Source organism: Pinus tabuliformis, chromosome 2_2, assembly GCF_031772625.1.
Source record: "Pinus tabuliformis cultivar Carrire ecotype Pingquan chromosome 2_2, CPIR1, whole genome shotgun sequence".
NCBI classification, from domain to species: Eukaryota; Viridiplantae; Streptophyta; class Pinopsida; order Pinales; family Pinaceae; genus Pinus; species Pinus tabuliformis.
Window position 1 is genome coordinate 1,156,085,446 of NC_142300.1, and position 8,341 is coordinate 1,156,093,786.

General features: G+C 41.0%; 1 pseudogene; it reads right to left on the reverse strand.

Annotated features, from left to right (window-relative positions):
- Positions 1-1,611: 1,611 nt before the first annotated feature.
- Positions 1,612-2,049, reverse strand: LOC149197498 (chaperonin CPN60-2, mitochondrial pseudogene; annotated as a pseudogene).
- Between the last annotated feature and the right edge of the window lie 6,292 nt (positions 2,050-8,341).

Genomic DNA, 8,341 nt, shown 5'->3' on the forward strand with positions numbered 1-8,341 from the left:
GGTGGGCAATGTTGTTGATCGCATGCAAGGGATTCAGCAGCATGCATGTCATTGTGCGCACACATGCAATCCAACCCATTCAGCACACTCACCAAGGCGAAGACAAGAAGCAAGTCCAACTGAAGCTGAACATGTACTTCGGCAAGTTGATGCGCATGACCACCAGCACACACTTGAAGATCAGCATGGACACTATGCATCAGTGTGTTGCTGTTCAACCGCACCCAAGAAAACCATGTGCATGTTAGCAGACGAGTTGGATGAATGGGCCGAACCAATGCACCAGTTGCAACGGAGGCAAAAGTTCGCTTCAGCAAGATGTCACCATGAGGTACATGCACACCATCACAGACGACTAAGCTTGGCATCATCTCACCACTTTCACCATCACAAGCATGTCAAAGAGTTGGTCTCATGCAGTGGACCGAGTGTCAGTGATTTCTTGCATGGTTTGCTCAAGCCATGTTGTCTCACATGAGTACATGTGCATTGTAATGTTGAGTCATGTCAAGTGTAAGTCAAGTCTCAAGAGTTGGATGTAACAGTCATAGAGTAGGTGAAGACTCATGAGGGTAGTTGAACTGTCACAAAGGGGAATGTGAAGGGTCACCCCACCCTTTGCTATAAATAGTCCCTCAAAACTCATTGTAGAGGCTTTTGGTCAACCAAGCTTCTATTAATACTATCTTGAAGAAATCTTGGACAATATTGTAGCGCGCCTTGGCTTCTCCACTGCATGGAGCTAGTACATCGCTTTGGAGGAGCAGGGAGATGTGGATGTAACGTTTCACTGATGGGGCTAGCAGGTTTACATGGATGTATTGTATGATTGGAACTTACCTTTATATAATAAGAGCCAACACATTTTCATGCATATGTTGTTATTGTAGTTGGATTGCTCTGGTTGCCTTAATGATATATGTTGTTTAACTTACGTATTTGTGTATGAATTGATTCACATGAAATTATATGAATCTTGTTGCAAATGTGTTGTATATGTTGTTAATGTTGTCACCGTCCATGTCGACTTCTCTGCCGGACACCAGACAGACCTTTCACATGAACCTTGTTGTAACAATCGTTGCACTCGTTCGGACTGATCCGTGAGTGTTGTACATGTTATCTTACCTTGTATGTTGTGACTACCACATCCGAGTGGACTGCTCCGCTGGAAGCTGTGTATGTCCTTTTGTGTTGTGTGTTCCTAGCTGAGTTGGGACTGATCCCTTTCAACCTGGAACTCACCTTCACCCTTTTCTCCTCCTTATGTGTTAGAACCTCTCATACACCTTCCTTGACTCACTGCAACAGACACACCCTTGCCAATGACAGAGTTATCTTACTTGCCTCTGTGTGACATCGTGGTCAAGGCATTACCTTACAACCCACTGCTGGGACTCCTATACCAAACGGTATGAGGTCTAATTGGGAATTCTTACCGGGGAGATTCCCTTGACATATTGGCGGGTCCAGCATCGTCAACACATTTGTGATAAAATATGGAGATATATAACCTCTTTCTAGCTTCATTCCTTCAACAAACTCCAATATGTACAACGTCTTCCCATCTGCAATAGTTTGCCTTCCAACTTTTTTTATCTCTTTGGAAATTTATTCACCAATTTCCCTTTCACCATTTGCTGAGATGGTCCCTACTTGTGAAATTTCATCGGATGTGCTTATCATGCTTTCTCTACTTTTCAAATGTGCCACAACTGCATCAGTTGCCATGCTAATGCCCCATATTAAGTCCATTGCATTCATCCCAACTGCAACTGACTTACAACCTTCTGTGAATATTGCACGAGTAAGGATGGCCACACAGGTAGTGCCATCTCCTGCAACATCATTTGTAGCATTGGAAACTTGCTTCACAAGACTTGCACCAACATTCTTTAACTTGTCACTAAACTCAATACGTTTTTCCACAGTAACACCATCCTTTGTTACTTTTGGAGCACCATAAATTTGTTCAATAACAACATTGCGACCCTTTGGTCCCATTGTCACCTTTACAGCATCTGCCAGTTGTTCCACACCTTGCAACATTGCAGCTCTGGATTCAACACCAAATCTGATATCTTTTACCTTACTTCCTTAATTTCGAGATTTTTTTTTCCAGTGGAATGGGTTCTTGCTTCTTGCCTTGTCGTGACCTTCAGGATTAAACATTAGTATTGAATAAATGAATATGTATCTTTATGTTCTTGCTCCCATGAATCTTAGATTATTACTGTCATTTTTCATTCGATTAGCCTAAGGCCTTATAAATAAGTTGGCTCCTTTGTAACCACTCTCCCAATAAACTTGAACCATGAGAGATGCTATGTTTGGTAGACAAAATTGGGGTTCAGCTAGAATGTTTCTTTATAGACTTTATTAACATTGGCAAGGACTTGATGCTTTGCAACCATCTTGTTTAATATTATACTTTCCTTTGAGTAATGCTTAAAAAAATATCCCAAGGTAGTTTTGAAGATTTGCACTTGTAGGAAATAGAATTATAATTATCATTAGAGAACTTTTGAGGTATAAAATGGGCTTCCCAAAAAAAATGTACAACTAATTCAAGATGATGATGTCAACCATGGGGGATGATTCACCATTTTTTGAGTAAAAAAGTAAAAAGAATAAAAAATAATAAAACTACTTTTTCAACTCGTATTTTCAACTTATCTCTCTAAGGTTTTACTCAAATTTCAAGCGGGAGTACTTGTTGGATGAAAAATTTAATTCCTCATCCAAGGAGTACCCATGTTGCATACTTTCGATGGAACCTACTACACGAAAAATGGAACATGGGTATTCCTTAGATGATGAATCAAATTATATATCCAACGATTGTTGCCGCTCGAAATTTAAGTAAACCCCTATGGAAATAAGTTGAAAATACAAGTTAGAAAATAGTTTTTTCTTTTTTCCCTCTAAAATTTGATGATGTAATCTAATCTTATTTTATTATTTCCACTATTATTTTATAATTTCCTTAGAAGGCCCATTTTAGACCTCAAAATTCTCCTAATGAAAAATTTGTCGATATGAATTAGTAATCTATCAAAATAATCACTCAAATAGGGCCACGTAATGAACCAGTAGAAAAAACTAGTTGGAGGATTAGTTTAGGTATTAAAGTAGTTCATTTTAAAAATTGATTGGTCTGAATGGGTAATTAGTTGAACTAGTTGGTCAAATAGGGCCAATTAATAAATTGGTAGGAAAATTCAATTGGAGGTTTGTATTGTACTAGTTAGGTACATAACTGGTCCAAATCAACCATAATTAGTCAGTTCCAACCCTGACCAACCCGATCAGATCCCACATGTGTGTGGGGAGTCTGGGACCCAAGTGGTGATTTTTTAGGAAGTTTTGGAGGAAACTAGGGGTTGTTTTCCTCCCCAACAGTTCCCTTTGGCTATCCCAAACCCTAAACCTAAACAAAAAACCTAACTCAACCTAGCAATGCTAGCAATCAATGGTAATGTTAAATTTGTATAGTAAAAAGATGAAAAGGATCATCATTTTACTTCATGTTAACATTACTATTAATTGTTACAGAATGTTTGAGAGTGGTTCCAACCTCATTGGATTTCATATGGAGAAAGTATAATTTTAGATCCCACTCAAAATCTAGTAGACTTAATAGTTTTCAAGATTTCAAGGTTTGGGGGACTGCAACATTTCCATTTGATTATCTCGTGTATGAGGGTATGAGATTGACATTTAGTCAAGAACATGAAGCCCTTTATGTATCTTGGTGTTGGTGGTATTGATTGTTGAATTCCTCTTATGTTGGTGGTATTAATTGTCGAACTTCTTGTTATCGGGAAATCTAGTGTCCACTCAGAACTCCTAGTCCCACTAAAACTGGTAGCTATCTTAGAAACAAACAAACTAAAACTACTTTCGTTTTCCTTTATGAGAATTAGATAAGAGAGGAATAAAGGACACCAACCTCAGTCTTTCGCTTGGTTCCTCTCCCTTCTAACAGATCCTTGCCGCTTCTCCTTTGTCTACCTAGCTTCAAAGAGCACTTGTGGAATCAAAACAGCATAATATTATCAAAGAACAAAGATCTACAATCATAAACAATATAGGACCAGATATATATTGACCACACAAATGCATATATCATCAAACATACAAGAATGTGGAGGAAAACTTGAATAGCTTTATTAATATCAAGAATAGCAAAGAGGATAACAACCAATTGTTCTGACTCAGCGTCATCCTCCAGCATGAAAGCCCTTCTTTCACCTCATGAAAAGCTTAGATCACCAAACACTATGATATTCCACCAAGAAACCAACAGCACTTCCTTACAAGATACAAAATTCCAGCCTCTGGATCTCTGGGATGAGGGATCCATATATAGATGATTGCATGGGGGGTGAGTCAGCTTCTGGGATTTTGATTAGTGTCCTCTCTCTGATAGTGCTTGATTCCACTTGAAGATTGATGATCTCCTACTCATCCCTAGGTGAATTCAGAGAGGCAAGTGTGATAGGAGAAGTTTCTGGAAGATTCTATGATCATCCACCTCGCAAACTGTCTCTGTCATTTGTCCATTCTCGCCCATCACACCCTACAGAGGGGCTTTTCAGTATGCATCGCACCCTTTACACTGGGCAGGTGGGATGCATCACACCCTTAGCACTGAGCAACCTGTATGGTCCAATTTTGACCAGTTCTGAGCAGTTTCCTGTGGAGAACTTTTGGGAGGTGATGTAATCAACTGATCTTGTTCTTTTAGGGTATGGAACAACACTTTTAGGGACTTAGGAGCCCTTGGTTTATGGACATGTATGATTGGGGTTGCAGTGCCCAAAAATGTTTATAACAGTTTCCCTCTAAAGCATGAGGTCGTTAATCTTTTGATGTTGGGTGAAATGCTTTATCATGAGGATCCGAAGTTTTTTCGAGCTGAAAGGCGACCTGTAATAAGATACAATACAATACATTATCTTCATAATATTTTTCATGATCTAGCTGAGGCGGGCATTCCCATGCTCAGCTTTATAAATTCATTTTCATGTACATAAGACAGACAACCGTCTGTGCGGGAGACTGATGATTCTGATAGAGTCATCATCCTTTGATTCGGATGATCATCTGTGCAGCAACAATGTACATTTGATGTCTTTATTTTCCTGAATATATCACAGCTCGGATGGATGAAACTAGATCTGGGGTCTTCAAACTCGTCCAATCTTCACTCGGAGTACAAGTCGATCCATGTGAAATATGTTCTGGAGTCGAACATGGAAAGACATCGCCTGATTACCAGCCAATGATGTAAGCTGTTAACAAGCACGAGAGGAATCACCAATATGATGATGACCCTCAAGGTACTACAGTACAATTCGCGTGGTGTGAAAAATGACTTGGTGTCGAACACTGCGCAAAATCTTTCGGTCGAAGGCCATTGATGTAAACCTGTCGCCAGAAGTGAGAAACTTGCCATTGAGGCATGCGAGCTTCAAAGTACTAAAAGGGTTGTTCCTAAGTCAACTTCTCGGATAATGAGCTGATGTCGACAAGAAGTGACCCGTCATAGGAAGGCCTTAATGAATCCCACATCTACGACACGAAACGGGGTAAATGATTTTTGGAGGTGAAAACGATCTGATGATATAGGGTTCAGGGTGGCAGTCATGAAAGAATGGAGCATGAATGTATTGCAGCAGATGAGACACAGGTGAATTCTCTGAGCGACTTCTCTTGAACATATCGACGACACTAACATGGATTAGTAGCATTAACCCCAAATATGGATGGTGCGGTGGACCAATGGTGATATGACCGGTGAACGGAACAACCCAACCCGACTCGGATGCGGAGTGAAAGTGTCATGTTCAAGAGCGACTTGCTACCAATAAAGTTTCTTCAAGTTTTCTTCCCAATTTTTCCCCAGTCATTGCTGACCCGTACCTCTTTATTTTTGTCAAGCTTGAGGAGGATAACATATGCTTGTTCTATAATTTGCCCTTCGGGCAAACCCGTCGCTATGTTTTAACGAGCCTAGTGACAGTGAAACTCGTTCTTGTCTGTATGGACAAGTTTGTCGCTATTCGGTTTTAACGAGTTTAACGACAAAGATAACTCGATCCTTTTCAATTTTAGAGAGTCTGAAAGGGACGTAAAGGAGACTCCAATAATCCTTTTTCATCATATAATCCCTTAAGTCCGAAAAAGTGTAAAATAATACGAAAGGGACCAATTTTTGGTAATTTTAACGAGCCGAACAAAACAAGCGCTCGATCTTTTTGTGTAATAATCCCTCAGGTCCAAAAAGATTAAAATCTAGGGTCGCTTTAATGAGATGGAGAGGCCAATTGCTCGGCAATGTTTTCATATTTTACGAGTCAGATGAAAAGAGCTTAAAGAAGACTCGTTTTTTGAGGAATGAGTGATAATTTCAGGTAGTAGCTGATTCCAGGTAAGGTTTGGAATTTTCCAATCATGGCAGTGTCACAAGGATGGCTAACAGGATCACTCTTCGCAGCTGTTCCTCAAAAGGGGTAAACAACCAAATGGAGGTGAATGATCAGCTAAAACAGAGTGGAGGTGATGGTAAGAACACGACCAGGGCTCAAAAAGCTGATGATAATGCATTCACAATGGTTATTTACCAGAAATTGGTTCATTTTTTAATGAGCTTAAACTCTGGGGGAACGTTTGCTCATTGATAAGGTTTAATTTTTAACGAGCTTGAAATTCGCATAAAAACTGCTCGTGCCAGTTGTATAATAAGGATGTCTCATCAATAGGTTCAATTTTTAGGGAGCTTGCACCATTCGAAACTTTGCTCCGGGTCCTTTCATTATGCAAGCTAGGAATGCCCAATCCTACGAGTTTAAAAGGTTGAGAAACTACAAACTAAGAAAATAAATGGTCGCTCTTCGCTTGCATGCAAAAAGGTTTGCATGCCCCCAGGCATAGCGAATTAGAGTTTTCAGGTTACCATATGAAAGCTCTCCATCTGCGTTGCAGACAAAATGCTTCCTTGGCGATGTCTACCGAAATAGACAAAGGTGAGTGGCGCAGTTGCCTCCACTCACATAACTTTGACGAGGGAATCTTATTCCAGTCTAATCCCATTTTCCTAAACGGACGGGTGTGTCAGACTAGTCATATATCCTCCGCGGAAACCTACCCTATACCCAAGGTTTTCCTGCCAAAACAGACCAGGGTGCATGCCCCCTGGGTTTCAGTCATGTCCTCCCGAATCACTCGCGCTCTTCAGGTGGACGGACTGGAGATTGATGAGACATTCCTTGCATGAAAAGACCATTTAGGGATGGAATTTGACTATTAGCTATGTGTGAGCCGGGGAACGAAAGCTGGTCTACGAGCTTGACCACTCGGCCTTCATGCGGAAAACACATTACTCTAAAGAGTGAGGAGACAATGGCTCCCATGCTATAAATATAGTCGCGTCCAAGGAGTAGATTATAATCTAGAGGTCCTCGGACTACCATTACGTTCATGTAAACGGTTTTCCTTCTCAACGTTATGGGCACATTGGGAAGGATCCCTAACGGTCGACTGGTTCCTTTGTCGAAGCCTGTTAGATTTCTCATTTCAGGCAGAAGCGATGGCGAACCAAGCGCTTCCCAAGCAGTTGAGGAAATGATACTCACAGAAGCCCCTTCATCTATGATGGTACTGACCATGATCATTTTGTAAACTTGTACAATGATTCGGAATGGTACATTAGCCGGTACACGAGGTCTGCCTAGTAGATTCCAATCGAAGGAAACGACTAGGTTGCTTGGAGGTGGGACCGAATAGACGACCAGATATGACTCTGACGAACTTCCTTCCTGCGGTAAAGGAACGGGTAGACTGCCCCCATGTTCATCGGAGTCTGTGTTTACGAAAATAATTTGAACGGTTTCGTTCTCATTCTCTTCAGTGACTGTATCATCTGAAGATGGACCTTCTAAAGGCAAGACTGGGTCGACTGCCGCCTCAACCTTTTGACTTTCGTCTGGTATGGATTCAGCGGGTTTATCTTCAATGATAGGTGCTTCGACCGACCACAATGGCGTGTCAGTCGGATTTTCAACCAGTGACGGACTCAGCAAGAGTTTCTTATATCCAGGAGGAAGCCGTAGTGGTGAAGCCGGACGGTCATCCAAAACTCTTTTAGCTTCGTCTAGGAAGGGACACCGGTGGACGACGTGATCGCCTTCACACAGTTTACAAGGAAATTTACATTTCCTTTTTTGTCCAAATGCTTCATTTTCACTAGTTGATGGTGTACTCTCAACATGATCTTCAAAGGTTGATGACACCAGATTGTGCAATCGAGGAGACCAGTTCCTTAAGATCCGAGGGA